The following is an 11,687-nucleotide window of genomic DNA, read 5'->3' on the forward strand; positions in this document are numbered from 1 at the left end:
CTAAGTTACTACAGGCAGGGAGAGGAAACATTGTTCAAAAATGAGGAGTTAAAGTGGGAGGTAGGCTTCTGGTGAGAGCCCACCATCCTGCTGAAAGGTAGCCTCAAGGAGAGGCAAGGCACAAGTAGCACAAGTAGGCTTTTACGCTAATCTGACATTAGCTATGGTTTTCCTCTGGCAGAATTATTTTATTGAACTAGCAGATTTCCCCCTCCTTTTTGTTTATCCTTTAAATCACATTCAGGAGTTATAGTCTTCATTTTGCCAAAGAGTATGTCCTTGGAAAAACTATTAAATTTGAAGAAATGTGATATTGTTTAAACATTGTTTTCCTGAGGAGAAAAGTGCTATGTGATAATTAACAGCAGAGTGCCTTAAGAAACATACAACTGATTTTGCATTTTGTTTGTTTGCTTTTCAGAGCTGGCAAAGCTCGTGGAATAATGAAGTGGTGACACACATCATTCAAAAGCAATCAAAACTTGGGATGCCTGAAAACTCTTTCAAAATAGTGAGAAAGTTCAGGCTGGGAAATGAACTGACTCACAATAACATTAGCCATATGACAGACAAACCTTGTAAGAAATCAAATAGGTTTTTGAAAGGGAAGACATTAAAGTGCCACTGGATGAATAAATGAGTTTTCTCTATATTTCTGTAAGCTGAAATATTAATTTTATGTTAACACACACAGAGGTAGAATTATACAAAGACATACGACATTGCTGTAAAAATCTAAAGTGGTTTCTTTAGACTTTTTTAGACCAAGGAAATATCAAATAGTTTGGATCTGTTTCCTATTAACATAGATACATAAGGTGAGACTGAAGAAAAACACACAACTTTCTGGAAGAGGTAACTAAGATATTTATTCCCTCATATTACAGCAGTAAGGTACTTCTAGTGAATCTGAGAACAACTGGATTAAAAATATGTAATCAAACCATGGAACTGTAGGCCATAATGTTAAGAGCATAAAACCTTCAAGCATTAAAATGTAAATCAACTCCTTGGTGGCCAGAGCCTGGGGAAAGTTCTCAGTGGGTTCACTTGTCTCCGATTGCCCACTGTGCTTTTGTCAGATGTACCCACATTGCTGCTTGTTGTTAGACACAAGATGCAGTATCACTGGTCAGATGTGGGAGGAGAAAATCTATGCTCCACTGTTTTCTTAAGAGGAAGAAAGAGTCCATTAACACACAGGAATCTGCTTTTGAATCACTCTTTGCTGGAACAAACTTTTAAGTCCTCCAGTAGCTGTCCTGAAGGCAGGAGCTCTCCACTTAATGTGAAACAGGTCTTGGAAAATGGAGCCAGATAAAGCAAAGGAAGAACATAATCTCTGAGATGAGCTGAACAGATACTGGGATCCAGTTATCTAGCTGCTTTCAATAAGGAATGCTAGGATAAATTAAGTACACAATGGGAATTCAGATCTCAAAATGCATGTGTGATCCAAAGTGCTTTTGGGTGTCCAAAATTCCTATTTTCATAGGAGTTACCAAAAAGGCACAAGTCCTAAATTATAAAACCACAATATCATATGTTTAAGAATTCACAGTGTTTATTGCTTTGAAAGGTATGAGATTTCTTTGTGTTTAGTTTTGTTTCTTATGAATAATAATAACAAGAATAATAATTATTATTATCATTATTAATTTTTAAGATTGCCAATGCAGTAATTTATTAAACAAAACTATGAATAGAACTGTTTTTCCACAGTCCACATCAAAACAAGAATAATCTCTGCCTTGCTCTTCTCTCTCTCTGTCTTTCTCTCTCTCCCTCTCTGTCTCTCTCTCATGAATAAATTGTTTGGCTTGCAGTTCATCCTCTCCTATTTAAAATAAACGTAGGATTTCTCAAGTACTGATGTAGATTCTGATCCCAAAATCAACAGAAGCCAAAGCAGAGAATTTCATTGACCTCAGTAAGCTTTGGATTAGCCGTATAGTATACTATCAGTCACATTTTTTCTTTTGCACAGGCCTGCAACCTCTTTGCTACCATGTGGAGAATATTAATGTGGAAATACTTTGAAATTTTGCAAGGAAAAATAACAGAGAATATATAAGGTCTTGCATTAGTACCCAATTAAAATTAAAAAAAAAAAAAAAAGAAAAAAAATACTGTACAGGCTGTTATAGCAGTTGCTTTCTATACTGTTACATTTAGTGACTGGACACAGCTTACTGCGCAGGAGAACAAATTTGCTACCAAATTTATTCTCCTACATAATTGTATTTAGAACATTGGAAAGACTGAACTTGTGAGAAAATATGATTATTATGTAAATGTGTCACATGAATATTGTGTGTTAGACTTTTTCAACTCCATTGTAATTTCCTTGACCTTTTTCAGGAGGGAAGATGAAGATAGAAATGAAAACCCAAGCCCCCTAATTTTGGCAAGTTTTCCAGCACAGCTCTCAAGGGGTTGATCCCAGCCAGAAGAACACTTTGGCAAACAGAACTCTTCAATAGTAGATGCATCTGCTGTAAAATTTTGGCTGTTGATAAGCCAGAAAGACCTGGTTAAGGACCAACTAATTTTAATGTCTACTGAAATACATATATCACTGAGCTGGTTTGGGACCTGGGGTATTTCACTGTCAAACTGATGATCTAACAGTGAGGGTGTACGAGAGAGAGATTTCCAGCATTACTGTAACTTAATGAACATTGTAGTATAATTATTAATAAAAAATGTGCCTTGATGACTTGTGAAGGAATGTGGTCTCAGTTACTAAAACACCCTGGGGTCACAGCATTATTCAATATTTGTGTGGAAAAAAATCCAAAATATTTCAATCACTTATTTTGCAACGGCTACATGTGCTACATAATTTCTTTGCAATACTTATTTTACTCTGGAGGGAAAGTCTACACATTACTTTATGGTTCTCTAGTTTCCTGCACCTTAAAGATCAAGCACTTGCCAAATATTTATGAACTGCGTTTCCTAGCCTCAAAGTCCATACTAGGAGGCAGTTCTAATGTCTCTGTTTTTCATGGCAGACAAAATGAAATATTCATGATCATCCTCAAGAACATCATTGTCAGGATGAACTTAGCCTTTTTAGTGCATAAGTCATCTTTTTGTTAAATGTGTTGTACCTGAAATGATGGAATTTTAAATTAACTCTCACCTGGGAGTCTTACTGGGGTAAATATAATAATAGCTGGTGAAGAAACCTGTAGCAGAAACCTGTAGCAGAAACAGAAATGTAGGCCTTGGGATTTTCAGCATCCAGCTTTTCCTTGAACAAAATGACCCATCTTCTGTTTTCCAAATAGTTAGTCAGACCCGTTTCTTTTTAAAATATAAAAGTACAGTTCTTTCTTGGAAGGCATTTTAGGGTTGGCCATTAGCAGTTGTAGCAGGAGATGCAGATACTCCCTTTTAAAACTACTGTTGATGATTTTGCTGGAAATAGTTCTGAATGGTGTCCAACTGTGAATCAAAGGATGGACCTTTGTGCAAAGTTCTGACCACACTACTGCCGTTCTGTTTGATGAATTTTAAAATGCTGGGGTGCTTGGGCCTTTTTGCTTAGATGTCCAGTGTCAGACAGACTTGTAAAAAGGTACAGTTGACCTGGGTTTCATTAGCAGAATAAAAAAAAAAGCTTACCCAGCTGCCCTGCTGGGAAGGGCAGAGTTAGTGCAGAAGGCCACCTTGCAGTTCCTGCCCATGATTTCTTGGCCAGTTTTTCTGGTAAACACTGGAAAACTTTTTTGGAGTGGTTTCATTGCTCAGTAGGTTCCTCTCACTAATGAGGGAGTCTTAATAGGCAGGAAATCTAGAAAAAAAAAATAAGCCATGTCCTCCAGCATTCCGTCAAGGTGAAGGTACCTCTAGTCATGGGAAAGAAGGATCTTCTTTTGCCTGGATTTTCATCCTGGACCTTAGTTATTTCTAGGAGATTTTATTCTATTACTATTTGAAAGGAAATTGCTTTTTGCATGCTTGGGAGAGTCTTCCTCTTGATCAGGTACAGCTTTGTCAAGGTGTATTAAGTAAATAACTTACCAGGGTACAATTATAGGGTTTTGAAAATCAAGGCAAAATTCAAATAATGTTATCCTGTTGGTGGGGAATGGGAGGGCTGAAGAGAGGTGATCAAAGGGCCTGACTGCTTTGGGCAAATCCAATTTATTCCTCTAGGATTATACACTTAAGTATTTTAGAAAAAACTTTTTTCATGAAAAATAGTTAAGTTGCAAGTATTTAACCAGTTTGACATCAATGATATCTTTTTGGGTCTGTGACCACTATTTAATATTCTTCCCCTTTCCCAGGTACTGGCGCTTTGTAATTCAGTTGCAGCTAGGTCTATGGCAGCCTACTCACCTTAAATTTAGCAAATGCTGGGAGATTCAGAAAATTTAATTTCTACCATATCCACATTTAAAATGGAGATTCTATACCTGCTATATGCCTCTATAGTTTTGAACAGTGTTTAAAAGATGGACTTTGAAACATGGTCCTTGCTTTGCAGCTCTCCCTATAATCATGCTCTGGAAAAATAAAAACCTGCACTTGGCCATTACCTTGGACCCCCAAAGATGTTCAACAGATAAAACTACAAGACTTTCCTCTTTCACAGTCACATGAACAACTAGCTGAAGAAAAAAAGATAAATGAGCACTCTAACCCTTGTTAAAATGTAAGCTGTACTAGCACACCACACAGCATTCTGCCAAGTCAGGGAGGACAATTTTGATGTCCTATTTCTGCAGCCATCAAGCATTTCACCTGTTATATGTTGGCTGCCCAGATCTTCTGAAACCTTTGCAGTGGCAAAGACTCCTCTCTAAAAGAGCAGTCCCAAACATCTGATGTAAGAGCTTGTTCATATATTTGGTAGTCAAAATTTTTCTACAATGTCTTTCAGGTTATTCATTAAAACACAAGAATCTTTTACTGATACATCATTAATCGAGCAATAAAAGTAGACTATATGCTCAAGTGACTCATAGCTTTTTATTGACTTAGTTGTCTGTCCTGTTTTCTGAAAAAAGATGGCTGGAATGCTGCTGGAGCTGCAGCAGTCCACCTAGTGAGGGGGGAGTTTCAGAGAAACAAGTCTTCACTGCCAAGACTGCCAAGACTGGCAGAGCGGTATTTCAGTGTAAGTAATAGGAGCTGTGCCCAAGCCATTCCTCTGGGTTATTTCATCAACATACAGCGTTCACCTGACTGAAACAGGGCAGACGTACTTAATGAGGATCTTCAGGAGGTGCTGGACCTGTGCCTGTCAGGAGGATTAAGTCAAAGAAAAGAATTTGGGCAAACTGCTGGCCTGTGCTTTGGCAGAGGCTCATTACAAATTTTAAGCAGCAGAGAAAGGGCCCAGCAGCCCTTTCAAGCACTGGGACAAAGAACCACAAGTAGAAAACCCTTGCATTTTATTTGGCCCTGAGCTGCTTGGAGGAGGCCGTATGATGGAATGAGCAGGCGGAGAATGAGTTCATTCCCTCTGAAAGGGCAGAAATCACGACCCTTCATACAGGGAAAGGAGGAGCCTTTACTTTAACTTGCTGAGACTAGCCAAGCAATCTAGTAATTATTCTAGCCAGGTTTATGCTAGAGGGATATTGTCAAATACTTTATAAAACAGATTATAAAACTCTTCAGCACTTCAGCACTTTCTCTTAAATGCATGAAAATAATTCTTCCACTACCAGTGGTAGCCTTCACCATTTGGCAGCAATCTGTCCCTCCTCACTTTCTCTTATATTTTAAAAGTACCATTACACATACATTACACATTGAATCTGTTCTTCAGTGGCTTGTAAGTTCACCTCTCCCTATTGCTCCACAGAGAGCCAAGTTTCAGGATGGAGCTATCACATCTAGATGAAGAGAGGAAAAATGTGGTAAAGGGAATGGAAATTAAAATCTTGGAATTGAATCTGTTTGAACATTCCTTTGGCCATGATCATCATTACAAAATCTGACATGATGCAGCAAGGATTATTACTTAAATTATGCGCTTTACCCCTCTGAAAGACAGGTTGTTAGAATTACGTATGAACAATGACTTCACCTACAGGAGGGAGAGGGTTGATAACAGGGCCACATGATGACTAGGAAGCAACTGTAAATGGGGGAGAGTTTGTCTTATGTGATGAGGAGCGTGTCCTATGACAACCTCCATGTGTCTGTGTGTGTGTAAGAGGGGGTTGAAAAGGAGAGATACAGCTCCCCTAGCCTCTTCTAGTAAGTCTGTCACCACTAAGTGAATTGAAAATGAACTTTTGGTGAAAGGGCAGCTCCAGAGAAAGGTGAGTTATCTCTCTGTTCCCAAAGTCTTTTCCCCCTTTTTATCCTGACATGTTACTTTGTCATATGAAAGTTTCCCAGTATAGATATCAATTCCACACTTCTGTTCACTATTATGAATTCAGTTGTTGTGTTCCTTCCACGCCTGCTGTGGCTACAAGGAGCCTGCACTAGTTGCCCTCTTTGGTCTGCATGAATAGGATCCTTTGAGACACTGGATCTCAATCCTTTGCCTTTCCCAGTGTAGAAAAGCCTAATTCTCTTTAATATTTGAGTCAGTCTTGGTTCTCTGGGTCTGCACAACAGTTCCTGGGTTCCTGAGCTGGTGGTAGCTTCCTTCAGGTAAGGTATTCCTTAGGAACTGCCATCTGCACAAACACAAGGTGGAGAAGAGCTGATTAAGGAGAAGCTGTCTAACAACAAAAAAGGAACTGAGCTTATTGTGAAGGACAAGCAGAATGTGAACCAATAGTGTTGTGCAGAAGGCACTTTAGGAGGCATATTGTCTGCACAACACATTAAGTGTTCCTTCAAGTCTTCTTGAAGCTCTTGAAGAGTCAGCTGGAGCACTAAGTGGATACTACAATTAAGAAAGGATGTGAACCAGTTGGACAGAGACCAGAGAAGAACACAGAGGATGAGAAGACTGGGGATAAAAAAGGACTTCAGGAGGGTGACTGAACATGGGTGGTTTAGTCTAGAAAGCAAGAAAACTAGGGGGAACATGATAACTGTCTTCAATGTATCAATCAATTACAGAAAGGAATAAAACCCCCTTTTTTTTTGCTACCAGTAAGAAATAAAAAGTTTGTATTGCAGAAAGTGAGATTGAGACAGCAGCAAAAATATTCCTATTGCTAACAGTCATAGGTGTGTGGAATAATTTATCCAGAAAGTGTTCAAATTTATTCCAAGTAAAATATGCATAAACAAATGCTGATGAGAATGACATTATCTATAGATGATAGAGTAAATTAGATACCAAATTTGCTTCTATTCCTGTTTTCTATATATATTTGGTTTTTTTTTTTCCTCAGCTGTAAGAACAAAGCACACTAATATGCAGGGCTTTTCAAGAAGTCCATATATATGTATTTCACATTACTGTGGGCCCACGCTCTGTTAGAAAGGAAAGTACGCTCAAATTCTTCAGACTACTGTGGTGTGGATTGTTGTATACCAATTTGAAAACCTTCCTCTTGGAAAGAGATTTTTTCTCTGACCTGGGTCATTAGTTCTTCCATTTCTTACATTTTTAAATGAATTAGGTAGACTGAGTGAAAAGTCAACTTGAACTATTGCTCTCCTAGGATTTTTTTTGCATCCTGCAAGTTTTCTCCTTGTCTCCTAACTGTCTTCTCCTCATCTTCTGATGAATTGTAAGGTCTGGTAGAAAACTCACAGGAAAGAAAGACAATGCTTCTTTCCTGTATTTTGTCCTTGATTATTTATATGTAAGCTGGACAGGAAATCTCCTACTCACTGAGACAATATGTTCTGCACACAAATTAAAGAACATAACCACATCTACCACTACAGATTTTTGAAACGTAAAGATTTTTGAATCTTACTACACAATCCACACCATCTTACATCTGACAGAAACTGCAGATTAACCTGTTAATTTCTACCTTATTTCCTTTCTCCTATTACACCCTGTTTAATTGAATAAAAACTACCCTGAAAGAAGGGAAACTATGAGGCAAGTTTTTCTTTCTCACAAAGTAATTTCTCAATCTAGCTTTCAAAAATATGGCAATATAAATGAATAAATATTCTATTTATTCAAATTACTTTAATCTATAGAAAATAAGTGGATTACAGGGTTACTGTCAGGTCAGTTCAGGCTTACTGTTTAGCTTTTGTGGAAAAATTAAATGTGACAGGTGTAACCAACCTGTTGCAAGTTGAATCATTGTGATATCTCTATTTAGTTCTGATGTTAATATGTCTCCTTTAAGCCTTAAAACCATAATATGCAATTGAATTATATGGTGTGCAAATCACTTAACTTCATAGAAATAGCTCTTGTAATTTCCCTTCATTTTAACATTTAATTTTTAGAGCATTGGTGATCAATGGAGTTACAGAAAATTCTATTTCAAAATATTTTTTTGGGTTCTACTTACCTATAAGACAAATACAGTTGAAAATTTGCTTGGAATATGCATTGATTTCTGAATCCATTTTCTGCAAACCAATCCATCGAGAGGATAGATGTCAGCCAGATCCACATGGGTGCTCCCATGTAATCGGTGGAAAGAACAGGGTGTGTCCGGGCTTGCCTGCCATGCTCCGGTGTGACAAATCTTCCAAAGGTTCCCACTCTTCCTCCATTTTCTGCAGAATGTAAGCTCCCAGGACTGAGTTCTCTCTCAGATGTCCTGAGTCAGGTGAGAATAAATATTTTGAATCAGTACCAAGCAGTCTGATTTTCAAAAACTAATTATGAAGCAAAAAAATCTTCAGCCTCAGAAGTACTTGTTTTTAGTAGGAGAAGCAGAGTAGTCAGAGCCAGGCTTTTCTCAGTGGTGCCCAGTGACAGGACAAGAGGCAAGGGACAGGACAAGAGACAAGAAACACATGATATTCCAGAAGAACACAAGAAAAAATATTTTACTGTGGGTCACATTTAATCAGTCGTGAAACTTCTTATTATTTTATTTTTACTTTAGCTAATGTGTGTGATGTATTTTAAAAAACCCTGGAGACTACAGACTATTAGGAGTGAAGCAATCATATTTACCTACTCTGTATAAAAGCCGAAGAATCCAAAGGTGTGAACTTAACTGTTTACAGTATATCTGTTTTGAGAGCAAGTGACTTAAGCACCTACAAGGACTGACTCATACTGGAAACATAATAAATATGTTTCTAGCAATTTCCTATATGGAAAGGACTATTTGTACTTCCCAGTCTATGGTTGGCTTTACTGCATATTATGTATGTACATCTAGATAGACAGAAGAAATCTAAAGGAGAAACCAAGCATTTCCCTGAATAACTTTTTCCATGTAAGGAAAATACATTTAATGCAGTCCCTTGAAATCCTACTTGGTTAAAGTAAATTAAATATGGTTAAATTTTCAGACTGAAGTTACATTTGATATACATACAGGTCAGAAACATTCTGCAACATTTTTTTCTACTCTGTTCAGTACAATGCTTGTACTTTTTCTATTTTGGAAAATTTAAGATATATTTTCATAATAAAAAAAAAAAAGCCAATCTATTAACCTCCAGCCACTTTAATTCAAAAAGAGTAACCAAAATTTTATCAAAACCAGACATTAAAAGGCTACTGGAAGTCCGTGTTCATGCATTTGTCTGTAACAGAAGATAATTATTAATCATGTACCACAGAGAAGTGAAATGACATGGAAGATCTCCAAAGTTCAAATTAAATTTTAGACATATTATGTGACCTTTTCAGATTTCCCAGTTACAGTATTTCAAGGGGAAGTTATAGAGGTAGACAGGACAATTATTCTTATAAGAGAGACTTGAGAGAGAAAATATGGTCTCTTAAGAAACTAGTAATTCAGTCTGCAAACACAGATGAAATCTATGAAGGGATTCTGATTTGGTCAAAAGTGAATATATTTGACGATCAGAGAAGATGAGTCTTACACACAAAAATCTTGATCCTGTAGTGTTTATTTATAGCATTAATCACAACCTCATTTAGTAGGACAACTCACATATTTAATATTTGCAGGATGATAACTGCAGGATGTGCATTGCCTAAGACAGCCTGACAAGACACTAGTTTCACCTTTGATTTTCTGACCTCTTCCCTAGGCTTAAAGAGCTTTTGCTGCTTTTGATTAATCACCTTCCAAGTCTGCAACCTTTCAATTACAAAAGTAATTTTCAAATGTAGACTTTTATTTTAAAAGGCAGTATAAAGGAGACAAATATATTATATTAGAACAGTATTTATCTGTAACATTTTGCCATGAAGGAGTAATCCGTTTATTTAAAGTGCCCTGTCTTGGAGCTGTAATTTAAAAAAAAAAACATGCAGCATCCCTACACAATTTGTTCTCTGATTGTATCTGACAAATAACAATTGTATGGCATTTAATTTTCTAAATTGTTAAAATATTTACATGAGTTTTCAAATAAATACAAGATTAAAAATGATGAAAGGTTGCTTCCAGTCATTCTTAGTATGTAGCTGTATCAGTTGTTTATTTCACTCTTCTTGTAAGACTATTCACTAGTACAGTTAATAACCACTAGAAGTACGTAGCTTCACAAAGGGCAAATCATTCCTGACTGTTCCAGCGGCCTTCTACAATGGAGTGTCTGTATCAATGGGCAAGGGAAGAGCTACCTAGACTTCTGTAAGAACTTTTATATGGCTCCCCACAACTTTCTGTCTACTAAGTTGGAGAGATCTGGGTCTGAGGGATTGACTGTTAGATCACAGAATCATAGAATATCCTGAGTTGGAAGGAACACACAAGTATCATTGAAGTCTAACTCCTAGCTCTGCACAGGACCATCCCCAAGAGTCACACCATGTGCCTGACAGTATCATCCAAACACTTCTCAAACTCTGTCAGGCTTGGTGCTGTGACCACTTTCCTGGGGAGCCTTTTCCAGTGTCCAACCATCCTCCCAATGAGGAACGTTTTCCTACTATCCAGTCTAAATCTCTCCTGACACAACTTTGGCCCACTTCCTTGGGTCATGTCACTGGTCATCAGACAGAAAAGATCTGTGCCTGCCTTTCCTCTTGCCCTCATGAGGAAGTTGTAGACTGCAATGAGGTCTCCCCTCAATCTCCTCCTCTCTAGGCTGAACAAACCAAGTGACCTCAGCAGCTCTTGATATGGCTTTCCTCTAGACCCCTCACCGTTTTTATGGCCCTCCTTGGGATGGATAAAGAACTGGGCTGGATGCCACATCCAAAGAGTTATAGCAAGTGGCTCAATGTCCAAGTGCAAACCAGTAATGAGTGCTGTCCTTCAAGGGTCTGTACCGGGACCAATGTTATTTAACATCTTCATCAATGGCATAGACAGTGGGACTAAGTGCACCCTCAGCAAACTTGCAGATGACACCAATCTGAGTGGGGCAGCTTATTTGCTGGAGTGATGGAAGGGATGTCATCCAGAGGGAGCTTGACAAGCTTGAGGAGTCAGCCTGCATAAACTGCATGAAGTTCAACAAGGCTGGTGTAAGGTCCTGCAATCACAAGTATCAATACTAGGGGTTGAACAGATTAAGAGCAGCCTCGTGAAGAAGGACTTGGGGTACTGGTGGACAAAAATAATTGTACAGGAATCAGAAATATGCACTTGCAGTGCAAAAATCCAACTATCCTGGCCTGCATCTAAAGCAGCATGGCCAGCAGGTTAAGGTCTCTACTCCACTCTCGTGAGACCCCG

Source organism: Pipra filicauda, unplaced genomic scaffold (assembly GCF_003945595.2).
Source record: "Pipra filicauda isolate LSUMZ 115617 unplaced genomic scaffold, ASM394559v2 scaffold115_size4368891_pilon, whole genome shotgun sequence".
NCBI classification, from domain to species: domain Eukaryota; kingdom Metazoa; phylum Chordata; class Aves; order Passeriformes; family Pipridae; genus Pipra; species Pipra filicauda.